Below are 12,731 nucleotides of genomic sequence, written 5' to 3'. Positions count from 1 at the left end.
ATGCTTACCATGGAACAGAAACCACTTTCGCACAGATACGATGTAGCAAAGGGAATTATGATATTCAGTGCAGCAGATACCAGACCAGGATATTCTTCTCTTCTCTTCAGCCAGAACTTGTCCAGGTCTTCATTACAGAATGCCAGTTGCAAAGATTTGTCGGACGATAATTCTATCAGTTCGTCAAGAAGTTGTTGACTTAGATTGGCTATTCTGATGGCCTTCAACGAAGGGGTTTAATATCCATGTTGAACCGGTATTTTCATCAAAGGGAATATATTCTATTCCACCATCTGTTTTTGAAGCCCTTCTCTAGATGTTTGCACATTAAACTGGACAGCGTCTTCATGTCAAAAGAATAATCGCAAGTTGAAATAAAGTCTTGAATCGGAGGAAAATTTTCAAAATTGTGGAATTTGACTCTGGATGCACAAACTCCTAATTTCTTCTGAAAAGCATTTACTTTGTCTTGAACAAATAACATGGTTTTGTCCCGTCCTTGCAAGGTGAAATGAGAAATGGTTTCGTTGACAATTGGGAAGGGATTGGTTTCGTTTGGGATCCTTTGTTGTTTTTCGCAGAGTTGTATATATGTGCTTAAACACATAAACGCTTATTACAAACCAGAAATTACATATGGGGGTCGCTGGCAAGAGAATCTGATAAATAGGGGTCGTGATAGGAAATAGGTTGAGAACCACTGATCTAAACCATATGGAATGTTCATATTTTACAATACCAATGTGTGAAGACTGCGTAACACACACACACACACACACACACATATATACACACATTTATATAGTAATTATATGGTTACACACATATACAGAGTCACCGAACTCCGAGGCGGAGTGGTTAGTACAGCGCGCTACAACACCAGGGCTCTCGGGTTTGAATCTCGGCTTGGGCATGGGTGTTCTTTGTGAGTGTCACTTCATCAACTTCATCTTGTTATTCATCCTCATCGTCGCGATCAGCCAAGAGTGGCAGAGAAGAGACGCTAAATAACAAGATGGCATTGTGGACCACAGACAAACTTTCACAGCTTGCAGAGGACGTCAATGCGAACAACTTTCCTTGATAACAGTTTGTCCCTTGACGTTTCATTTCAACTTCAGCCCTCAAATATAGCATTTTTTCTATCCTGTATGTTTGTGGCCATACTTCACATTCATGGTTCCTGCGGTACTAGCATTTTTCCTGTCCGAAGACAACAAAATCTTTAGTACGCTGCGAACGGGAAAGGATGGCCCTCAAGATATAAATATCTCTGAATAAGTATTTAATGTCACGATAAACACCAGCGTAACTTGGAATCGAACATCTTATGGTTCTAAATATATAAAAGGTTCAACATTGCAAAACATATGTATACATTTTAATAAACGTGGAGATTTGGCCCCAGACCCCTTGCCACGACAAGTTACGCCTATGACGATAAGCAGCAATGCATGAATTATGCGAAAGGGATAATCTCAGCCAGTGGCGGCAATTGGGTTCCAAAATCGGGTGGCAAGGTGCCAAAACTGGGGGAAGGGGGGGGGGCAAAGACAGTATATTAGATAAGGTTTAGCATAGTGTGGAAGCACACAATGACGAAAATTGGGGGGCAACTGGCCCCCCTCGACCAATAATCGCCGCCGCTGATATCAGAGGTTTCATCCTGTCGGCTAGCATGATCCCGTTTCCATAGTATGTTATCTGACAGAAAAAATATCACCTACATACACACAAGATCAGCGCTCGAGGGGTTGAAGATGAAACGCAGAGGGATGATAACTCCTTCAGTTAAACAAATTCTGTAAAGCTAGGCTAATTTGCGTAAGTGCCTCTAGTGCATTGTCTCAATGTTGATATGTATAATCACGCCCCCCTCCCTTTCCAAATTCTATCTCAAAACTCGACGAAGCACCCCCGAGCTAGAAATTTACACTTCGAAAACTACAGAAGAAAAAATGTTTTTCGAGGCCTGATGGTGCCGACGCAAGGCCTACCAAAAATTTCTTAAGAAAAGTTGTTTGTCTTGATGCCTGCTACAGACTGCCAAACTTCGTCGGTGGTTGAAATGTGTGTTGAGGATGGGGGCGGAGGGGGAAGGAGGTTTGAGTGAAGAATTTTACAAGGAAAGAAAATATAAGGGCCTCGCGGGAATGGTTCGCAAAGGGCCTTGCATTTCCTAATGGCGGCCCTGTATGAAAGTAATTTTCTCTCTAAGCCACGGAAAAGTTGGGGGACAGCATGTGGATGTATCGGAGGGGTCAGTGCAGGCCCGTAGCTAGAACTGATCTCCAGGGGAGGGGCTCCGGGTTATCAGGGGGGCGCACAGGTTATCAGGGGGGGCTTTGCAAACCAAGTCCATTTTTCAAAAGTTTAACAGTATTAAATGAAGGTAAATTATGTGTGTCGGGGGTCATTAAGTTAATTTAAGATTTAAAACGTAGAAATATCATACAAATACTACAGTTTTTTTCTATATCTTCTAAAACATTTCTTGAAGTGTTAATGACTGCTACCGACACCATCCCTTAGTATCCACTCCATACTATTTTTGATGATACTTATGATATTTATATCATACATGTTAAAATGTATGCTATTCACTTCAACCATAGTGCTTATCCTACATTCCATCCCCGGCCGACGTAATAAAACTCCCATTCGTTCCCAAAACTTGGGAGCTGTTGACATTTGACGCAGATGTGGAAGGAATTTGAATAATGACGTCAAAGTCACACATTTCTGTCAAACGAGAGGCTGCAACAGGGCAAGGAAGAAGGCAAGATATAGAAGGCAAGATATAGAAGGCTCCCTGCGATAGATCTTTCTAAAGTCTAGATAATCTTCTAAACACTTGCCGCTGCTTCTTAGACTTCTGCTCATAAACAGAATGAACGAACGAAGTTGGGAACAAAATAATATATTCTGTCTACATTTTCACTCTTCACCTCAAACAAATTAGAATACAAAATAATTTTACCTAATGTCAAGGGGGCTGGCGGCAGTGTCAGGGGACTGGCGACCCTGCCGGGGGCTCAGCCCCCCCCCCCCGGCCCCTGCCTGGCTACGGGCCTGGGTCAGTGCCCCTCGCCCCATTAACAGCGTCGTATTCGAAGAACTTACAGCTTCAGTTACTTCTAAATGCACCACTGGATGGATACTATCACCAACGTTTCGACACGAATTGAGGATTAAAAGTGCCAAAAGCAAAAGTGTTGGGAAATCGTATCGTTCCGCACATCAGCCAGTAAGTACCGTAAGAACGTTCACACTAGTGACCTCTTTACACGCCCTTTCAACTACTGAGAGGGCTAACAGCCACTTTTCACGTTTGTTTACCACATTATAAAGCATGGCACATTGCACAGTTTAACGTGGAAAACGGTGTTTGAATTATTTTAACACTTACAGCGTTTACCAATTTTAGTCTTTCTTTCTTTATAATAGCAGTTCTCTTCTGAGATTTCTGGTAGAAATGTTTCAAGAATCTCCCGCCAGATGGCTGAAGTGAGGAGACGGCATGCGCCATCTCTGAGGAGCACCTGAACTTCTATGGCGTGGCTTTGTTTTTTATGCATCATTCCACTAACTTTGAATTAATATTCGCTTCTCTATCTTTTTAGAAATATTAATAATGTAGTCTCTTATTTCTTCATCCTTTTAAGTGATAAAGACCGACATTGGATTTTTTTCAAGCTTGCGTTTGCATCTAGCGACCATTTCAAACGGTGTTTTCAGCGTTTTCAGACGTTTATGAAAATCGCTGTAACTTCTGTTCCGTAATTCCAAATTGAATGACTCAAAAATATTTTCTTCAGACATAAATGGTCATTTTATTTATTTTTTTTTTTTGCTTATGAACATTTTTTACTCTCACATGAGTACTTTCGATGCTATACTACAAGGAATCCGATGGATATTTTTCATAATTAACCATCTTTGGAGCACAAAATCACCACAAAGGGCTGGCAAGATCGAAAAACATGAAGAACTTGCGTCCCTTTTCTTCTATAAGCTTACTATAACTGAATTAATTTTTTTAAAAAAAATCAAGTTGGACGCCCTGTATCCCAAATGGAAGACAGAGAAAAATCTGATACTTGGATCATTGTGAGATACTTAAGGTTGAATTTGGCGAAAATTAGCCAATAATGACTGAATGTTACAGAAGTCAGAGGGCTGGCAAAATGCTTGTTCAAAAACATCCAAATAGTTCAATACAGATATGAGTGCGGGTCATAAATCCCCTTTAGCCCAGTATCCCTAAGAAAATAACGTTACAGTCAGGAAAGAAATTAAAAATGAGGACAGGCTATTAAAAAATGTATACGTAACTCTCTCCCCTTTTCAGAATCCTGGGCACGCCACTGAGTGCCATAGGCACCGATTTCTTCCGACATTTGGAGGGGGACAAAGCTAAGCAAAGTATAAATACAGACGTCTTTCCGTTTGAGTCGGGGGGGGGGGCGGGGGTAGAAAGTATTTTTTTTTTTGTAATGCGGATCTAGGAAGAAACGCATGAGGAAAAAAAAACATTTGAAAACTTGTGATTACAATTAGTTAGCTCTGAAAACACAAACATGTATATCAGGGTACAACGAATTTTATTAGCTGAAAAATTTCACTATGTTTTGATTATATAATTACACAACATAATACTTTAGATGCAACTTTTGATTAAGAATTTGATTATCACGTTCAGTTTACAACACTTATTCCCACCTATCCTTTATTGGAGTTTAATTTGATTTTTATTTTTTTTTATTTAGCGTCGCTTTTCTGCCACTTTTGACTAATGGCGACGATGATCGCCCCTGACTGGACTTTGTAATATCCTCCACATTGAGTTGATATGTCTATTTCAGAAGAGAATCCTGAGTAATTTACCGTCTCTTTGTATGCATAAATTGCTGTGTGCAAAAGTTCTATAATCGCAAATAGAAGAAATAATTCGAATTAGAAATCTGAAGAAATGAGGACCTAAAATGTTCTCACACAAAATCCTCAATTAATTTGTGAAATTTGGATCACACATTCAACACTTTGTTTGAAAATAATGTTGGGTGTTACACATTGGGCCCCCTCATAACGGGGTCCCAAACGAACTTTGGGGGACCGGGCGCAGCTGCCCCTCCCGGGTTTCGGCACCCCTGCTGAGTGCTCAAATTTCAAGTATTTTTACGTTATGCACCAAACCTCCTGAATTTAATTTATTTTACTTCACGTTTCTGCCAATTTTGGCTAATTGTGAAATGAGACTGAATGGTGATAAGATGAAGGTAGGGTCAATCATAAACACGTATAGACAATAGACATAGCACAAGCCCCATATAGGTTTATACTGGCCATGGACCCAAACGCCAGAGCCTCGTTAGTTTGCACAATGTAGTCTATGGTGTACTACGTGGAAATGCGGTTGACATTTGGGTCTCTTGAGAAAGGGTCGCCCCTTACACCCCTCTCCCAACCATCTAAGTACGCCACTGCCCATTAAAGTTACAATATTATGAAATAGGCGTGCGAGAAATAAGCATTTAGAAAATGGATTAAACACGTATAAATTAGTTTTTTTTGTAGTCACGGACACTTCTGGGTTGTAACGCTCTCATTGCAGGTCAATGGAATCGTTACAACCCAAAACTGTCCATGACTGTACAATAACAATAGTAAGTTACTCAAAATCTTTGATGTATTTATAATTTTGGTAAACATATTTGAAATTAACGCAAAACAAAAATACCAGAGATACATATCCAATTTATCATTAGCAAAGTTAAATTTTGAGGACCAGTATAAGGTGATATTTGTAAATTATTTTCCAAGAGTGTTGTCTTAATTATATTAGTATGTGTAACAGGGAGAGCTAAACCATGGTATTATCTTATCGGGAAAAGAAGTTACATTTATAGATATCTTATTTTCTTAGAAGAGTGATGATAGAATTTCAGATTACACAAGTTAAGAAAAAAATACATTACAGATAAGGCAAGCAACGCCACCTATTAAAGGTATTATAATGTTAATAAAAAGGTCTTACGCTTTTGACGTGTATTATTGATTCGGGATACAGATCGAAGTACGGATTGTCCCTTATCATTTTCAGCCCGTATTGCTATCAGAGTTCTCAGTCCGTTGAAGGTAACGGTGAATTTTTGTTTCTAGCGATGTGCGGTGTTGTTGCTGAAGTGCTGTGAGTGTAGTATTACTGTTGTTCGGTGTGAGTGAAAACAGTGAGATGGCTGTGCAGCTGAAGTGGGGCCATATGCGCGGGGAACTGTCGGATTTGGTGATTGAAACCATGGAAAAGGCGACCCCTGATCGTTTGGGATTGTACAAGAGTCGAGTAGTGTTCATTGACGATGGGCACATAGAGGACGCGGAATCGGGTACCAGCGCCAAATGGGAATACGGACCTGGATTTGTGCACAAGATTCGTAGTAAATTCCTAACCATGTCCATTGGTGAAGGAAAGTCTGAGACTGGGGCTTCATTTCAAAGAAGCGTGAGTGTGGATGTCTCAAGTTCTCCTGGTCGAGGACAATTCGTCAAGAAAGAGGGCCAGAAAAGATCGAATAGGTACGTGAAGAGTTCCATATCCGGTTTGAAGAAGTCTGGATCCATAGACTCGCTCCTTCAGGCCGAAAGAGATGAGAATAAAGCAATGTCGTCAGCAAATAACAGACGGCAATCAGCAGACATTACCGTTCAGAATGGAAAGGAAGTGATCATCATCGAGCCTGACGATCTCCCTATGATGAGAGAGATGAAACGCACCACAAGCAATGAAGATGGAGCCAGACGGAGTTCAGACTCTACAGACGGAACCCCAGAGAAGAAGCAGCCAAGACTGAGCGACAATCTTGACGAGACGAAAGAAGAAGACGTTATACTTCCGGTGAAGGAAATTCGGAAGATGTTCGGTGGTACTAACGGCATTGTGGCGCCACCAATAAACTTCATGTCTATAGCTAATGCGATAGCAATCAGTAAAGCTGCAAGGGCTAGCTTGTTGCAGAAACCAATTACTGTTGGTTCGCAAGCACACAACAGAGGAACATTTTCAACATCCTTGCCAAAGATAGAACTACCCACCTCTAACGAGGTATTGAGTCCACAACATGATGTGAGTAACTCGGTACATAAAGAGAACCAATATAATGCAAGCCCAACGATGATGTCACCAAAGCTTAAGTATCCAACAGCAGATGGAAGCACAAACAAGAAATCATCATCCTTTTCATCTAGAAGAGAAGAAGAAGGCTTGTCAGCAGAGAAGAAGCCAAAATTGTCAACTTTTACAATCACTCAAGGTAATTCCTTAATATTCAGGTTTCCACCTGATTTACATCCTCAAAGTAAGAAACCGCCAAGTTCTCCCATAAAGTTATTGAATCAGTTTACTGATAAAGTAACCTCACCTTCTAAAACGCCACCAGCCGTAACAACTTCTCCAAAAGATCAGAAGAGCTCAAACTCGGATCCCCTGCTTCTCGGAACTTTCCACAAAATACCCAAGGAGGACACCAAACCCCAGATACCTTCAAGAACTAGAGAATCCAACAACGTTCCTCAGCAACCAAAAGCAGTCGAACGAACAACTTCTCTCAACGAAACAGAAGCCATATCCACTACCTCAGAAGCGAAGAAGATCTTCCAAAATCTTGACAAACAAGTCATGCAGAGAGGACCTCCAAAACCCGTACCGTTCTTTAAATCCCACCCGATAACATATACGAGCGTTCAAAATTCAAATAATAGATCTGAAGCACAACAGAACAAAATTAACATTGTTCTTAATGAAAATCTGAGTGCTAGAAATCACCAGAAATCTAAGGAAGACTCACATAGTAATGTGCAGAGTGCGAAAAAAGAGATCAGACTATGGGACAAACGACCTACTCAACAGAACGTGATGGTCTTCGATTTCAGAAATCAGAAGAAGACGCCGACACATGTGAAGATGATAGATGTTCCTCGTTTCTCCGCAAAGCGAGTAAGTACATGAATCAATTTATATATTATGCATAAGTGTATTCTGAATTATATAATACAATGGTTGATCAATAAGTAAGGTAATACGGACATTAACGGCCATTTCGTTGCATATTGGGACATGTAGCTGTGAAACAAAAACACGTAGAGACCATAAACATTAATGTTCATCACAAAGGCAATATTTTCCCAACTATTAATCTACATGGATACTATTCAGAACATGTAGATACCTAGGCCATTTGCCTGATGTGTTATATATTGTTCAACCCTCGTACTTACCAACACGTACTTGCAAACGTGTGTGTATTAAATACAAGAAATAATTTTCCAGACTGTATAGGGTGAGTGCATTATATTTTGTAGGAATTAAACCTCTTTTCTTAACTTTTCCCCTGCATTTCATTTTTTAGAAAGCTTGATGAAATAGCGAGGGCCGTGACCCCCTCTAACTCTCCCCTCCTGGTCATCTAGTCTTTTCATTCTATCGTTCCACCACCATTTCCCTTCCTTTACCCTCCTGCCACTTTCGAGATTTTCCATTCTTACTCTCTATCTCTCTATTTGCCTACAATGTTTTTCTTGCTCTATGTTTTCTCCTAAGATTTCCTATTCTAGTTCTTTTCTTATGCCTATGGTATTCGTCAGTGGTCTCAATAAACCCATTTCTTTAGACTGTGTCTTCACCTATTGCCTTGCTATTAGCGTCCATGATTCCGATGCTAGTCAGATCATGTTTGGAATATCTCCAGTTAACACGAGCCTAGTTAGCGAGCCTACAAACAGTATAGAGGGTGAGCAAGAAGGTCAACGATAAGTTGCCGAGTTGAGAAGACGTCCTCGGCTCGCTTGTTCATTGGGTGCTTCTGGAGTTGTGAATCGCTTCTAACCTGCAAATGCAGAACGGCTAGATATACTACTCAAATAATCTCACTCTACCTATCTAGCGATCTAACAACAATGTAGAACGTGAGCAAGAGAGTCAGCGATTGATGTTGGCATTGGCGGGGGATAAGGAGGTAGTCCCCCCCAAATATTCAGGTTTATGAAAATTTACAAGTTAAATGGTACTTTTGTTAGCCTCCTCTGGAGCGAGGTAATAAGTAATTTTTATGATTTTGGAAATGTAACAGTTATGAAAATAGTCCCGGATGATATTTTCCCCCACAAAGTTAAGCTTCAAGCTCGATCCTGCCCCCTACACTAAGTTACGCCTATGTGTGCTGGGTTGAGATGACATGAATGTGAAATATGTGCCGGAAAAATGTTTGACATTATGGAAATTGTATGTACAAATTATTTCAAATAAGTACTTGAAAGCTTACATATGTAAAAATATGGGAAATAAAAATAACATTTTTCGAACTTACACACCACAATTTGCAAAAATAATGCAAAGTAACTGATTTTTAGCATCGTATGAAGATATGTATTTACCTTTAAATCCGTTACCAGTCAATTCCGCACACGTCAGTTATGTACAAAAAAGAAAAAAATAATAATCTCGAAGAACTTACAAACACACTTATGTCGCTATCAGAATGAGCGATACAGACTGGAATGCGATCAGAACTATGAGAATATCCTACACTTCCTGCGTGTGTGTCAATGAGAAAATCAAATATCTTATCTTTTGTCTGTATTGATCTGTTACGCACACATACATTTTTAAAATTTTATATAATTCGACCACTTGAAACACTTTTTATCACCGTTTTACTTTCTGCTATTTGTTCCTATTCTGGTCGACAGAGGGGGCAATAGTGTTAGGCAAAGACATTATTCACAGCACAGACCAATAAAACCACATTGCTGCAGTAGATTAACTAAAAGGTTTCATTCTTTATTTATGGCAATTATAATGCGAATATACTTGAGACGAAGGCGAGGATTTCGCTTTGTCGATGAATTGACTCAACTAAAACGCATAAACTCAATGCGTGGCTATCGGCAAGCCTATGATCACATAGACCTAGCTTGCGCCCCGAACGACCATACCAAGAGATATGCAATAATAACTGAGCCAATATTTGCTCTTTAGCTTTTTATTTCCAAATTAATCCTTAAGCTAGCTTTATTATTTAACGTAGAATGGTTGCAGTATTGTGCATAGCATCAATGCATGGCTATCGGCGTACCTATGATCACATAGGCCTAGCTTGTGCCCCGAACTACCATACCAAGATGTATGCACAACACCGAGGAGTTCTTTTTAAGTTTAAAAGCTTCGTTGATCCGTGGCGAAAATGTGTTATTTCTTACGCGATATCCTCGCTTTTATACTATTTTCGAGAACACAGATTCAAGTACAAATGAATCACTCACTATTTGCAAAAGGACACTATCAAGAAAACTGACATCTACACATGTTTAGAAATACAAATTCACATAGTGCACTCTAGCAAACATGAAGATACATTAAATTACTCATAATAGAGCATAAAATACAATAAACATTAAACAAGAGATATGCATTACAAAGTGCAATATTACATATAATAACACAACATTTACGTGTCCTTTCATAAAAGTATAATATATCAGTGACATATTTTAAACTTGTGACGTCACATAAAAATATGGATCATATCATGGTAAACCTTTTTTTACGCAAAATACGCATTTTTCAAGCACGTATTCAGGGGAGGAGGTCAAGGGAATCCGGACCACCCGCCGAAAGACTTACTAATTACAAATATTAAATAATGAACATAATGAAATAATAAAATCAGTAAAATTAAATAACGAGACTAACTTGTTGTTTAGTCGAGTGTTACTTATTTCCGCCGAACTTATTGGAAGGCAAGGATTATATTGTAATCATATCACTTTGAATGACAGTGGCAAAGTAGATTTAAGCAAAATTTATTACTACTTATAACGTAACACTCATAAAATATCACCAGGAATTTTACTTTTCGTGAACGGATCTAACAACCTTTGTTTGATGGCTCAGTGGTATCGTGATTGCCTTGTAATCAAGAGGTCCCGGGTTCGATACCCGGTGGAGGCACACAGTGGTTCGGATCCAACTTTAAACTGTAGGTCCAGTCCCGATTGGCCTTACTGTGCATAAAGTGGACTTAAAACAATAATTCACCTCACAACAATTTGACATTAATTTCCTTGCCAGGGCAGTTTCTTTTGTAGATATTTTGCCGACCTTAAGTCCACGTAAGCTAGATAATGAATACGTGTTGTTATATCACTATTCATATATCGCCCTTTTACCTATTCATGTAATGAAATATATTAATTAATTTGAATATTTTAATTAATGTAATATAATTTTTTTGTTTAAACATTATTATTATTATTCTGATACACTTGGCTCGGACCCCCCCCCCGAAACATATTTCCAGATACGTGCCTGGCATTTTTGTATTGTATATGAAACATGAATGACTTATAAAAATACCCCTCCCCTTCATTTTTTCTATTGTAGTTATTTCAAGGAAATAGAATAAATAAATTGTTATAGAAAATTAGATCAAAAGTAAAGTGAACGTAAAAATGTAACAAAGAAAGAGGAATGGTAATGCATATTTAACCCGCGATCAGTCGATAAAGTGCCATTTTAACAGTATTTAAAATATTGACCTGTGATGGTCTTTAGCTGACTTTTAGAGTGTCAGGAGTTACCTGAACACATTCTAATGAGATGACGTAAACGACAGTATGAGAGAGACCATTGCTGTTGAAGGAAAAAAAAATGTAAAGTAATTGTTACATTTTTCTTTCTTTCTTAAGGTTTTTGCATTATTTAGTCAATAAGTCTACGTTGTTTCTAGTGAGTTTTCATATTTACATGTTTCTGTCGTGTTAATAGAAAATACGAAACGGGTCTTAAGTGGTTTTATACAGTGCGTTTGTTTTGGCTCTGGGCCGAGATAGCGCGTGACGTGGCACAGATGCCGGCATTTTCTCGTCCCGAAATGTCTCGCTTATTTACGCACATATCTTTAGCATGTAGACAATTATATTTATATATTATATTTCGGAAGATGTTCGGTGGTACTAACGGCATTGTGGCGCCACCAATAAACTTCATGTCTATAGCTAATGCGATAGCAATCAGTAAAGCTGTAAGGGCTAGTATATATATTGTTCCCTAGGGTTTTCACAATATTTCTGTATTACTGATGTTCATAAAATTATAAATGAAATGTAAATAGAAGGCAAAATGCACTAGGAGGGCGTATCAGGCCTCATCTTTGAATGGGTGTTATTCGAGACCCTCATGCCAGTGAGAGTGTACAATTGGTTGGTAATATTTTTTATTTCGATCTCGCCATCGAAGTTCCCGGGTTCGAATCTCGACCTGGTCATGGGTGTTATTTCTGACTGTAGCTGTCCCTTTAATCGATTTCGTAAAATCATCACTGATCCCCAATGTTGCGATTAGCCAAAAATGGAAGGAAAGCGACGCTAAATATGAAAAAAAAAATGCAACTACAGTAACCAAGCACGAATCTAGAAATATATTTCCTGGGGGGGGGGGGTCCGAACCAAGTATCTCAGGAATAATAATAATAATGTTTAAATTAAAATAATTATAATTATATTATATTAAATCATTAAAATATATAAATCAAATAATATTATATTCTTATTACACGAATAGATAAATAAACGGTATAAGAATAGAGATATAACAGCATGTATTCATTATCTAGCTTCTGTAGTTAAGATCGGCATAATTTACATAAATACTAGTGTGATAGCATAAATCTTTGGTC

Source organism: Lepisma saccharinum, chromosome 23 (genome assembly GCF_977018435.1).
Source record: "Lepisma saccharinum chromosome 23, izLepSacc3.1, whole genome shotgun sequence".
In the NCBI taxonomy this organism is placed as follows: Eukaryota; Metazoa; Arthropoda; class Insecta; order Zygentoma; family Lepismatidae; genus Lepisma; species Lepisma saccharinum.
The sequence above is the reverse complement of the archived record's forward strand: the minus strand, read 5'-3'. Positions refer to the sequence as shown.